Source organism: Natator depressus, chromosome 27 (assembly GCF_965152275.1).
Source record: "Natator depressus isolate rNatDep1 chromosome 27, rNatDep2.hap1, whole genome shotgun sequence".
Classification (NCBI taxonomy): Eukaryota; Metazoa; Chordata; order Testudines; family Cheloniidae; genus Natator; species Natator depressus.
The window spans coordinates 763,009-776,498 of record NC_134260.1 but is presented as its reverse complement, the minus strand read 5'-3'; the positions used below and the strand labels follow the sequence as shown (position 1 = coordinate 776,498).

At 50.6% G+C, this 13,490-nt stretch overlaps 1 protein-coding gene across 1 annotated transcript in view; it reads right to left on the bottom strand.

Annotated features, from left to right (window-relative positions):
• The window catches only part of ARHGAP27 (Rho GTPase activating protein 27), a 79,615-nt gene extending 68,109 nt beyond the window's left edge, over positions 1-11,506 (bottom strand). The window contains exon 1 of the mRNA XM_074940418.1: positions 10,055-11,506. The gene's annotated coding sequence lies outside the window, so the exon portion shown is untranslated. The remainder of the gene's footprint in view (positions 1-10,054) is intronic.
• Between the last annotated feature and the right edge of the window lie 1,984 nt (positions 11,507-13,490).

Genomic DNA, 13,490 nt, shown 5'->3' with positions numbered 1-13,490 from the left:
AGTCACCAGGAGTCGAGTTGAGCCCGTGGGCTGAGCTGGACCACTTTGCTGCGCAGACCTGTTCCATCACACCTGGCTGCCTCCTGAGCCAGCTGCTGAGCTTGCTCCACTGACTTGCCTGTTGTTCCTAGGGAAGCACAGAGCCCTGGTGCACCAGTATCAGATGCTCACCAGGGACGGGGGACATATTTTCAGCAGAGCTGGGTGAAAAGTGGAACTTCAGCTCACCTTTGAATTTCCGGTGGGGGTTTCAGAACTTAGTCAGCCAGAGCCTGTCCCAGAAAGGGCCTGTTTGCTGGTACTCAGGGCAGATGGGGCCAAACTGTCATAAGAACAGCGCTCTAGAAGAGCACCATCTAACTTGAGCTGAGTGTCCTAATCCGTCCCCACACACGCAGCTCAGACTTAACCACCAGCTTCTCCAAATCTAGCCTGGATGGCAGACTGCGCATCACCTCCTCAGCCCCTTTGGACTCTGGGGAGCGGTGCAAAGCTTTCAGAGTGACCCCAGTGGGGTTTGCAAACTTGGGCCCAGCCTGAGAGTTTGGGTAATAAAAGCCGGCGAGTCCAGCTGAGTTGCCCTTTGAGGTTCTGAGACGGATCTGCAGCGGGTGTAATCTGTCATCGTGCCATTGACTGCAGTGAACCAATATTAGAGGTAGATATGCCCAATGGCCTGTGATGGGATGGGATCTGAGTTACTATAGAGAATTCTTTCCTGGGTGTCTGGCTGGTGAGTCTTGCCCACATGCTCAGGGTTTAGCTGATCGCCATATTTGGGGTAGGGAAGGAATTTTCCTCCAGGGCAGATTGGCAGAGGCCCTGGGGGTTTTTCGCCTTCCTCTGCAGCGGGTCACTTGCTGGACTGCACCTTGAAGTCTTTAAACCACAATTTGAGGACTTCAAAAGCTCAGACATAGGTGAGAGGTTTTTTGCAGGAGTGGGTGGGTGAGATTCTTTGGCCTGCGTTGTGCAGGAGGTCAGAATAGACGATCATAATGGTCCCTTCTGACCTTAAAGTCTATGATTCTATGATTCTATACAGCATGACCTCCTACAGCTGCTGTACGTGTGCATTGCTGTACCAGACCCATGATTCACTGCCCAGCTCTCTCTGGAGCTGCTGCACAGCGTGTAACCTGCAGAACCGCTCCCAAATATGCATTATTTAGCATATACCCTGGCACCACAGAACGGGGGCACTCGAGCTTCTCAGTGAAATGTTATAAGACTTTTTTTGAACATAGGCCAAACAACATATTTTTACCCTTTAATCTCATTTTTGGAAATGAGTGAAACTTTCCAAAACAATTCAGCCTGAGACTGAGACCCAGCCTGGAAGATTTCAGCCTGAATGGCTGAATTTTGGCAAAGTTATAAGCAACCCAAACCAGGGTCTTAGAATGAGAAGTATCAGGCAATCGTAACTAAAGGGGCTGTTACTAGCACCGCCCAGGAATGGTGGACCAGGAAGAGAAGGGGCAGGGGGCTAGCGGAAATATTGTGAGGACTGATCTATGTTTCTGCCCCTGCGAGTTGTTCCCTGTAAACTGTGTGTGTGGCTGCTGTGTCTCCCCCAAGCTCCGGGTGCTTGGCAAGCCACCCCCGCAGGCCCCTTCTTGGGATGCTCTGTATGTGCCAGATCCGGGCCCTCCCCTCTGTACCCAGAGATGGCGTGAGACAGGGCAGCCAATGTAGTGAGTGAGCCCCGTCACAGTATATTAGAAATGCTAGTTAATAAACACAACTATGACATAGTTGGCATCACAGACTTGCTGGGATAATACGCATGACTGGAATATTAGTATAGAAAGGTACAGCTTGCTCCGGAAGGACATGCAGGGGAAAAGGGAGGAGGTGTTGCCTTATTTATCAAAGATGTATACACTTAGAAATAGGGGAGACACTGGTTGAAAGTCTCTGGGTAAGGACAAAAGGGGATAAAAACCAAGGGCGATGCCATGCTTGGGAGTCTACAACAGACCATCCAACCAGGGAGAAGAGGTGAATGAGGCTTTTTTTAAACAACTAACAAAATCATCCAAAGCCCAGGACTTGGTGGTGATGGGGGACTTCAACCACCCAGACATCTGCTGGGAAAATAACCCAGCAGGGCACAGATCCAACAAGTTATTGAAATGTATTGGAGACAATTTTTTATTTCAGAAGGTGGAGACAGCTACTAGGGGAGAAGCTGGTCTAGATTTTATTTTTGATAAATAGGGAGGAACTGGCTGAGAATTTGAAAGTGGAAGGCAGCTTGGGTGAAAGTGATCAGAGTTCATGATTCTAAGGAATGGTAGGAGGAAAAACAGCACAATCAAGATAATGGATTTCAAGAAGGCAGATGTTAGCAAACTCAGGGAGTCGGTAGGTAAGATCCCATGGGAAGCAAGTCTAAGGGAGAAAACAGTTCAAGAGATTTGGAAGTTTTTCAAAGGGACATTTATTAAAGGTACAAGAGCAAACTATCCCACTGTGTAGGAAAGACAGGAAGTATGGCCAGAGATCACCCTGGCTTCACCAGGAGATCTTCTATGATTCCATGATCAGAAACTCAAAAACAAAAACAAACAAACAAAAGAGTTACAAAAAGTGGAAACTAGGTCAAATTACAAAGGATGAATATAAAAAAACAACATAAGTATGTAGGGACAAAATTAGAAAAGCCAAGGCACAAAAATCATAGAATCATAGACTATTAGGGTTTGAAGAGACCTCAGAAGGTCATCTAGTGCAATCCCCTGCTCAAAGCAGGACCAATCCCCAACTAAATCATCCCAGCCAGGCCTTAAAAACCTCTAAGGATGGAGATTCCACCACCTCCCTAGGTAACGCATTCCAGTGCTTCACCACCCTCCTAGTGAAATAGTGTTTCCTAATACCCAACCTAGACAACGCCTGCTACAACTTGAGACCATTACTCCTTGTTCTGTCATCTGCCACCACTGAGAACAGCCGAGCTCCATCCTCTTTGGAACCTCCCCCCTTCAGGTAATTGAAGGCTGCTATCAACGTCCCCCTCACTCTTCTCTTCTGCAGACTAAATAACCCCAGTTCCCTTAGCTTCTCCTCGTAAATCATGTGCCCCAGCCCCCTAACCATTTTCATTGCCCTCCGCTGGACTTTCTCCAATTTGTCCACATCCTTTCTGTAGTGGGGGAACCAAAACTGGACACATTACTCCAGGTGGCCTCACCAGTGCTGAATAGAGGGGAATAATCACTTCCCTTGATCTGCTGGCAATGCTCCTACTAATACAGCCCAATATGCCGTTGGCCTTCTTGGCAACAAGGGCACACTGCTGACTCATATCCAGCTTCTCATCCACTGTAATCCCAAGGTCCTTTTCTGCAGAACTGCTGCTTAGCCAGTTAGTCCCCACCCTGTAGTGGTGCATGGGATTCTACCATCCTAAGTGCATCGGATGCATCCGATGAAGTGAGCTGTAGCTCACGAAAGCTTATGCTCAAATAAATTGGTTAGTCTCTAAGGTGCCACAAGTACTCCTTTTCTTTTTGCAATTTGTCTAGGTCACTCTAGACCCTATCCCTATCCTCCAGCATATCTCTCTCTCCCCCCCCAGCTTAATGTCACCTGCAAACTTGCTGAGGGTGCAATCCATCCCATCATCCAGATCCTTAGTAAAGATGTTGAACAAAACTGGGCCCAGGACCGACCCCTGGGGCACTCCACTTGATACCGGCTACCAACTAGACATCGAGCCGTTGATCAGTACCCGTTGAACCCAATAATCGAGCCAGCTTGCTATCCACCTTATAGTCCATTAATCCAATCCATACTTTTTTAACTTGATGGCAAGAATACTGTAGGAGACCATATCAAAAGCTTTGCTGAAGTCAAGATATATCACATCCACCGCTTTCCCCATATCCACAGAGCCAGTTATCTCATCATAGAAGGCAATCAGGTTGGTCAGGCATGACTTGCCCTTGGTGAATCCATGTTGACAGTTCCTGATCACCTTCCTCTCTCCAAGTTCTTAAAAATGGATTCCTTGAGGACCTGCTCCATGATTTTGCTGGGGACTGAAGTGAGGCTGACTGGTCTGTTGTTCCCCAGGTTCTCCTTCTTCCCTTTTTAAAATGTGGGTACTATATTTGCCTTTTTCCAATCGTCCAGGACCCAAACTTTAGAGATTAAACTAACTAGAGACATAAAGGGTAACAAGAAAACATTCTACAAATACATTAGAAGCAAGAGGAAGACAAAGGACAGGGTAGGTCCGTTACTCAATGAGGGGGGAAAACAACAACAGAAAACGTGGAAATGGCAGAAGTGCTAAATGTCTTTTTTGTTTTGGTTTTCACCAAAAAGATTAGTAGCGATCGGACGTCTAACATAGTGAATGCCAGTGAAAAGGAGGTAGGATCAGAGGCTAAAATAGGGAAAGAACAAGTTAAAAATTACTTAGATAAGTTAGATGTCTTCAAATCACCAGGGCCTGATGGAATGCATCCCAGAATACTCAAGTAGCTGGCTGAGGAGATATCTGAGCCATTAGCAGTTATCTTCACAAAATCATGGAAGATGGGAGAGATTCCAGTGGCCTGGAAAAGGGCCAATATAGTGCCAATCTATAAAATGGGAAATAAGGACAACCCAGGGAATTACAGACCAATCAGCTTAACTTCTGTACCCGGAAAGATAATGGAGCAAATAACTAAGCAATCAGTTTGCAAACATCTAGAAGAAAATAAGGTGATAAATAGCAGTCACCATGGATTGTCAAGAACAAATTGTGTCAAACCAACCTGAATGCTTTATTTGACAGGGTAACAAGCTTTGTGGATAGGGGTGGAAATGGTAGATGTGGTATCTTGACTTTAGTTTTTTATATTGTCTCACGTGACCTTCTCAGAAACAAACTAGGGAAATAAAACTTAGATGGAGCTACTATAAGGTGGGTGCAAAACTGGTTGTAAAACCATTCCCAGAGAATAGTTATCAGTGGTTCACAGTCATGCTGGAAGGGCATAACGAGTGAGGTCCTGCAGGGATCACTTCTGGATCCGGTTCTGGTCAATATCTTCATCAATGATTTAGATAATGGCATAGAGAATATGCTTATAAAGTTTGCGGATGATACCAAGCTGGGACGGGTTGCAAGTGCTTTGGCGGATAGGATTAAAATTCAAAATGATCTGGACAAACTGGAAAAATGGTCTGATGTATATAGAATGAAATTCAAGAAGGACAAGTGCAAAGTACTTCACTTAGGAAGGAACATTCAGTTGCACACATACAAAATGGGAAATGACTGCCTAGGAAGGAGTACTGCGAAAAGGGATCTGGGGGTCATAGTGGATCACAAACTAAATATGAGTCCAGCTAGTGACCATTTGATCATCCTTCCTCTCTTAGAGCACTGCACTTCTCAACAAGCTGCTCAAACCCCCTTAACTCTGTCCCTTGCCAGTAACTACCTCCCCCAAAATCCAGAGGTTGCCTGCTCTTGTGACTTTTATCTTGAGTATCATGGTGTCTGGTGTTAAAGCCCCACCTCCCGGAGTCCTGGGATTACGGGAAAAATCTCTGCTTTTTTAAAAAAGGACTTTTTAGTCCTCATAATTGTGGAGAAAAGCTTGAAAACACGGCCCGTGAACCCTGTAAAGACTCAGAGTCCAGAAGAAATACAAAAAGGACACAAAATGTATTATTTTTTAAACACTCATGATCTTCAAGCCAATCTCATGACGTCTGCAGGCCTGATTTGTGACAGGTGAGTGTCTGAGGCTGGCAGTGCTGATGATGTGTTTCACTTGTGCATGTCTCTGATATGAAATGAGCTGCTTTGTCTCCACATTTGCCTTTCCTGTTTTCATGTAAGGGCTTGATGCCGGTACCCACCCTGGGCCAATGGAACCAAAAAGCACAGGACTGAGCCCTCAGTTCCCTGGACATATGAGCTTTGGCTATGAAGACACCACATTAGGCTGTGTCTGTGCTACAAACTTTGGTCAACACAAGTGTCACGGAGTGCCCGGGCGATGCTCTGGAACTGCTCCCCATGAAGCCAGTCAGGACTCTGGGGCAGTCGCCTTCCGGTGAGCAGCCTGTCCGCAGGGCAAACAGCTCACACGGCTTCCACCTTCCTGGGTCTGACCTCGGAGCCTTCAGCCTCCTCTGCCCCTCCGTGTGCTTCCCCCAGCCAGTCCGCTCAGGCGGGGTCCTGGGGAAGCCAGAGGGTCCTGCCCCCCAACTCCACAGTCAGACGTGACTCTCAGCCAGCCAGTACAACAGAAGGTTTATTAGACGACAGGAACATGGTCTAAAACAGAGCTTGCAGGTCCAGAGAACAGGACCCCTCAGCTGGGTCCATTTTGGAGGGCAGTGAGCCAGACAACCACGTCTGCACTTCACTCCATGTCCTAGCCAGCCCCAAACTGAAACTCCCTCCAGCCCCTCCTCCTCTGGGCTTTGTTTCTTTCCCGGGCCAGGAGGTCACCTGATTCCTTTGTTCTCCAACCCTTTAGCTCTCACCTTGCAGGGGGGAAGGGCCCAGGCCATCAGTTGCCAGGAAACAGGGTGTCGGCCATTCTCTGTGTCCAGACCCCTGCACACACCTGCCCTCTAGGGCTCTGCAGTGATCATACACCCTTACCCCACCACCTAGATACTTAAGAACTGCATAGGGGAAACTGAGGCACCCCCACAATATTCGGAGGAAACATTAAGAACAGTCCCACTTCGTCACAACAAGTTATGTCGGCCTCCAGCCTCCGACCTCCAGCAGCCAAAGTTCGTATATTGCTCGTGCGCATGCCTACCTGGCTGCTTGAGTCGACGCTGCGTGTACCGACCAGAAGCGCTTGTGTCAGTGCAAAGTGTGGTGCACCACCGGTAGGTATCCCAGGGTGCCATGCACCGCTGTCCAGTGCAATAGCTTTGGGGAACTTTTGCACTGTGGTGTAGGGTTGAAATGACTCGCCCAGGGATCTCTGGGAGCTCGGGGTCAAGTTCTCAGCATGTAACTTTCTCCATCCCATAATGCCATCCGTACCCCATAATTGTCATGCTTTTTTTAAAATCCCACAAACTTGTGTGGCACTTTTTGGTGTCCAACATCTCTGACAGAGGCCTGGAGCTCACAGAGCTTGGCAGCATTCTCATGAACTCCACAAATACAGACCGCATGATTCTCCCGTATTTGCAGACCCGTGGGACTTACTGCAACAATGGGGAACATGACTGTTGCTTGGAGGACAGTTTGCTGAGGGACACAGAGAAAAACAATTTCAGGTTGTGGCTGGCGCTCACAGAACAGCTGCTGGCATCCCTACGTGCCCTCGCTTTAAGCCAGCGCTCCTCCCTGCACCTCCTACAGCTACGTGTGGGGGGTACTCAGAGCCTACAGGTTTGGTCCCTGCTGGGCCCAGCTGTTCGGTGCAGCTGGAGCTGGGCATGGGGGAATGCGGCTTTTCCTGCCCCCCACGCTGAGCTGGGTTGGTGCCAGAAGGTGCCGGTGTGCTGCAGAACGGCCGGCATGCGCCTCTGGCATCACTGGGGAGGGGAGGGAGAAGTGGCAGCCATGTAAATCAGGCGATGAATCAAACTGGCCGCAACAGCTGCGGAGCTGATACATATCGGGGGGGAGCCGTGTTAGTCTGTATCCACAAAAACAACAAGGAGTGCGGTGGCACCAGAAGTGGTTTACCACGCACGAAAGCTTCTGCCCAAATAAATGGGTTAGTCTTTAAGGTGCCACCGGACTCCTTGTTTTTTTTTGGAGCCGACACAGTGATTAGTGCTTTGAATGGGGGTCAGAAAAGAGCCCAGCCTCCTGCTGTGTTCATCCAGCACCTTGCACGGTGGGGCCTGGGCCCTGCCCGGGGTCTCTGAGCGCTGCGGCAATGCCATCATGACGGGAAAACGGCATTTCCTCCCTCCCACATCACAATAAAGCTACATGTTCTTCTCGACCGCTGCCAGGGAAGCCAGCAAGGAATGTGGCCGAATCAGCCGTGGGATGGAGAATAAAACAAGGAATAGCTTAATGGCTTGATATGGCTCACTGGGGAGCCCGGACGCTGTGAGCTGCACAGGTCAGCCCATCTCACAAGGGGTACTGCAGAACCGGAGGGACCCAGAGAATGATCGAGCGCCTGGGAAAAGTCTCTGTGCAGAGACTGAAACAATTGGGGTTGTTAGAAAGGAGACAAATAAGAGGGAACGTGATAAAAGTCTGTGCATAATGACTGGCAGAGAAGGGAGATTGGAGCATCTGTTTTCCCTGTCACATAAGAACGAGAGCAAGAGGACAATAAATGCCACTAAAATTCAAACCCTATCAAAGGAAATATCTGTTATGCACAACATGTGATTAGACTGTGGAACTCTCTGCCACAGGAAGATGTTCAAGCCGAAAGCTTAACAAGATTAAAAAAGAGATTGCATAAAAGAATACGCAGAGTTAGAATAGTTAACGCTAACTAACATTTGGGGAGATGTATTAAATCTCCTGGCTTAAACTCAGATGCAATCTCTGACTATCAGAGCCCAGGAGAACTCATGTGAGGGCAGATTATCCCCCCATCTGCTACTACAGGGTTCTTGCACCTTCCTCTGCAGTGTCTGGTGCTGTCCACTGTCAGAGACAGGACACTGAGCGGGAGGCACCTCAGGTCTGACCCAGCCTGGCAGTGTTTGTGGGGACTAGACACACACTGTCTGTGAGACGGTTTTCCAAGACAGCCCCATCTCTATTTGTCTCTCTACCTTGAGGAGCTCGGGAATGGCAGACAGGCAAGCAGGGCCCACACTAGCGCCTCCTTACGACAAGGAGAACAATAAAACGTGCACAAGAGAGACGCGATGCTTCAGGGTGAGCTGCCTTTACTCTGCTCCCCCCCGCCGCGTTCTCCTTTTCACCAGATACTGCAGGAGATGGCGACCTGGGCGTGCTCCAGGCATGGGGCTGCTTGGACCTAACGGAGCCCTGCTGAATGTGGATCCAAGCAGTGGGACAGGAGGGACCATAGATCATCTCATTGGAGCTCCGCCACGAGCTAGGCCGGGGAACATGCCCCTGCTCCCCGGCAGCGAGCCTGTGTTTGTCCACAGGAGCTCAGCTCCAGAACCTGCTGCTCAGAGGCACAATCCTGCACTGCTGCCCTCAGTGGGAGGGAGTTCTGTCCGGACCCCAGCAGAAGCAGGGTCAGGCTCCAAATCCGCACCCCCTCGCCCCCTCCCTGTGCCTCGCCCCCAGCCTGCTGGCTGCAGTGACACTGCCCAGGAGGCTGGGCTCACTGCATCCTTCGAAAAGCCCTTCCCCAAAGCAGGGGACGGGTCTGGGATTTTCAGAAGTGACTCAAGGGGGAGCCATGTCAGCCCCACACCTGGAGCCTTGGAAACCCCCGCTCCTGGTGCCGGACGTGAAGCCCCCAGGCCAGCCCAACACGGAGGCCTCTCAACAATTGCCCTGATGGCTGGGGAGCTGAGCACAAGCATCAACCCTTTAAAAATCCTAGGATCAAATCCAGAGCCCGCAGCAGCCTCCAAACCAGTTTGCTACAGCACCTGCCATTCACTCGCGGGTCTCAGCTCCAGGTACAGCCCAAGATTAAATACGCCTGAACGTGGTAGCACTGAATGGACTCAAGCGCATGCCCCATTGTAAAGTCAGACTATTATCCACGAAGCCGTCGTTTAGCATTAGCCGCTCTGCAATTCTGTAATTCTACAGTGGCTTATGACCATTGACCTGGAAAACCATCAGACTTCATTCGGCTCCTATGTGTCAAACTCTTTCATGGGAGCTGCAGGGCGAATGAGAAACCGATCGCCAGGTCTGAGAGGAACTCCAGCTGAAACAAGCACACACCCCTATGGTCTCAACTCCACCAACAGCTAGTGATCCCCGCCAGCTGCCTTGGAGATTACACTCCCTTCCTGACTTCGGATTCTCTTTCAAGAGTGTGAGGGAAATCAAGGCTCTGGAAAAGAGCTTCCCACCCCAGGAACTTTCCGAGAGTCATCCAGCAACCCGGTTGTTCATCACTCAGCCCCACTCAGAAATGCCTGGTGCATTTACCTGCAGGCTCATATCTTGCTAGCTCCTCTCCAGCTACGTCGCACCAGTTTCCATTTTCTGCATTTCCGTGGCACTCTGGTGCCAGCTTTGCCGACTGCTTGAGAGCAGCTTGCAGCCACCCCTATGCCTGCCGTGGCAGGAGCGGCGCAGGGAACCTGTTTCTGGCTGCGCGTGTTGGTGACTAAAGCTGGTCTCAACTTGCCTTCTGATCACTCCCTCGTTTCCTGTTGAACAATACAGAGAGCGAATTCACAGAACCAAGATTCTCACCAACTTCCTCACATCAAGAGGATCTGTAGGTTAGAGTGGGGGAGATGACAGCAATGCAGAAAATTCTTCATTTAGCCACACTGCGCGCCTGTCCCGTCCCAGCCCCGGATCTTCCTTAGGAGACTGATACTGGCCAGCCCCAAGAGAGCCGGTTTCCTCTGAATCCCATCAGACCCTCGTCTGCTAAGGAGCACAAGTTTCTCTCCAGCTCCCGACACAACTAGACGTGATCACACCATATTAGAAATGAGGTCTGAGGACAGCACCAGACTACAGGGAAAATGGCTCTGATCCTCTGGTGTGCAATACATTTACTCCAGGTAACTCGGAGAAAACAAAAGCCCTTTGCAGCAATGGACAGCCACTCCCAGAATTTCCCTTCCTGCTTCCCCTCCTGGCATGTGGTGGGCATCTTGCAGCTTCTCCCTTCTCCTGGGAGAGGGGCCGGGGTGAGGAGGTCGGGAAGGGAAGGAGTTCCCTCAGGGGAGCAAGTTGTGTCCCATATCTGCAGGATTTGTGCAGGGCTTAACTGGGAGGGGAGAAGTTGGTGCCATTTTCTCTCTTCCCACCTCCAGGAGCAGGAGCTGTAATGTGCAGGAAGCCCCACCCCACGGGATGGAGGCAGGGCCAGGGAAGGACAGCAGAATGCCTCACTGGCTTGTTTTGTGCCATTTGATTGAGACAGCAAGGCTCAGCCCCCAACTTCCCAGTAAGGCGCTTGCCTGAATTCAGTCCAGCAGGCCCCTCGCTGACTGCTCCAGGACCCCTGGTTCCCGCAGACACTGGCGCTGGCTGACCTCAGATCCGCCTGAAAGTCCAGTTTGCTCTGCACTGTTTGTGCTGTTTCTCCACCTTTGCCCTCCGCTCCATGTGAGCAACAAGGAACCAGGCCAGCGCTCACACCAGCAGGATGGATGCTGCAGGGTCTGGGCTGCAAATGCTGCTTCCAGTGGTGTTTGAAAACAAGGGGTTAAGTTTGCTTTGCCCGAGCTGAGCCCCTTTACCGCGCAGAAGCAGCCATGGGGAGGAGCAGAGGAAGCCCCTTCATTCCAGTGGGAAGAGAGGTTCCGGCTGCAGGAAGCCTGTGGCGGGGAGGTGGGGGCTCGCTCCGGAGCAGCAGGCTCCAGTCAGGCCCATCCCGCCAGCCTCAGCGTTCCCTTGCACTGCTCCGCCCCGGTCTCGGTGCCCAGCACTGAACACGTGACCCAGGGGCAGCGTCCCCAGAGCCATGTGCAGGTAGAGAGGAGCCAGGAACCATCCCTTCCCTGTTCCACGTGGCCTCTATGGCCACCCCCAACCCACGGCTGCTGCCTTGTTGCACTGAGGACCCGATCCCTGGGCACTGCCCGACCGGAGCTCCCATAGGCACAGCAGCGGCCAAGCTGTTGCAACCCACCAACCCAGCCAGATTGACCTCACACCAGAACTCAGGGTGGTGGTGGGGGGAACATGAAGCCATTTGAACAAAGGGGTCCTGAGCCAGCAGGGACGAGGGTGCGCACAGCATCACCCAGCCGGGCACCAGTCCCACACCGGCCCTGCTGACCCGCTCTCTGACAGGATCATTAGTAGGGGCAGGCTCCCCAAGTTCCCCCCTCCAGCCTGTGGCTCCTAGGGCTTCTAAGCAGGCAACCAAGACCCCCGCCCCCGCACCTCTCTACTCCCCCTGGGAGCTGGCTCCTGGTCCCCCACCGAGCCCCACAGGGCAGCAGAGTGCAGAGTTCTAGCAGGGGCAGCCCCAGAGGCAGCTGGAGAGACAGGACCAGAGCAGTGAGGAAGTAATTCAGGGGGAGAAAGGGCTGAGGACAGGGCATTCCTCCCTGCAGGAAAGTTTGTCCCGATTCGAGATCTTTTTTCCAAGACCAAATTTAAAAAAAAATGGGTGGGAAGTTATTTTCATTGTCCAGCCAACTCTAATCAGCCTTTGTTTTCTCACGTGGATTTGAGAAGTCTCCCATTACATCCCTGTGCGCCGATCTCTGAGCGAATGCAACCAGCACGGCACTCAGAGATATGCAGGAGCACAGAGAGCAGGAGACTTTTCCTGTGGTGATTTTTAAAGCTGACTGAACAGCGATCCCAGTCACCTCAAATTCTGCAGAAGAAAACAGCCCTCTGGCAGGAGACCATCTCAGGCAGGAGGAATCTGTTGTTATAGGTGTCAAGGGGAAGGCATGGCGCTCTGTACCTCAAATAGCACCTGGGACCCCCCGAGTCACCACTGTGATAGGATGATGATGTGTTTTGTACAAAGTATGCCTTGTGAGGTACCATTTGAGAAGCCATGATCTGTTGAGTGTTACGATCCTGTTGGATTGTGTGTAGTATCTTTGTATCTGAAGTTAGGAAGTTTTCCTAGATGTGTGTTACTGAAATGAGGTTGGGAGACATCCACAATCGGCCTTTCAGTGGCAACAAAGGAGCAACTAACATTGGCCAGACAGGCATTGATGGCCCATCAAGAACAATCCACTCTCCCACAGACTCCTCAGAGAGCACATAGGCGGCCAAACATGTCACAGCAAGGATCTTTCTAGCTGGAGAGAAAGCGTTAGTGAGCATGGACATCACCACTTGGCCTCTCTCCTCCCCCTTCTCAACACCTGGAAGATCGTCTGGAAGACAAAGACTGAACTGGGGAGATTGATCTCAGGCGGAAAGGGAATCCAGGAGATTAAGAACTGTGAGCTGCCTGTAACATCTATTAGGGTGAGAAACTGCTCGATTCAAACCTTAAGCCATGTCTATACTGGCGCTTTCATTGTTAAAACTTTTGTTGCTCGGGGGTGTGAAAAAAACACACCCTGACTACAAAAGTTTTAATGACAAAAAGCGCTGGTATGGACAGCGCTTCGTTGGTGGAAGTCCCTCATTGGGGGTGGTTTTATTTGGTCACCGGAAGAGCTCTCTCTCGGCGATAAAGAGCACAGTGTAGACCCAGCCTTCCCTAGTCTGTAGAATTTAGATTGCATTTTTACATTTATTTCTTATGTAACCAACTTTGGTCTCAGCGCCTGCTCCTTAGAATCACTTAAAATCCATCTTTCTGCAGTCAACAAATCTGTGTCATATTTTATCTAAATCAGTGCGGTGTTGGTGGCAGTGCTTGGAGAATCTCAGCTGAGGTTAACAGGGGCTGCTGCACGTCCACTACCCGTTAATGGAG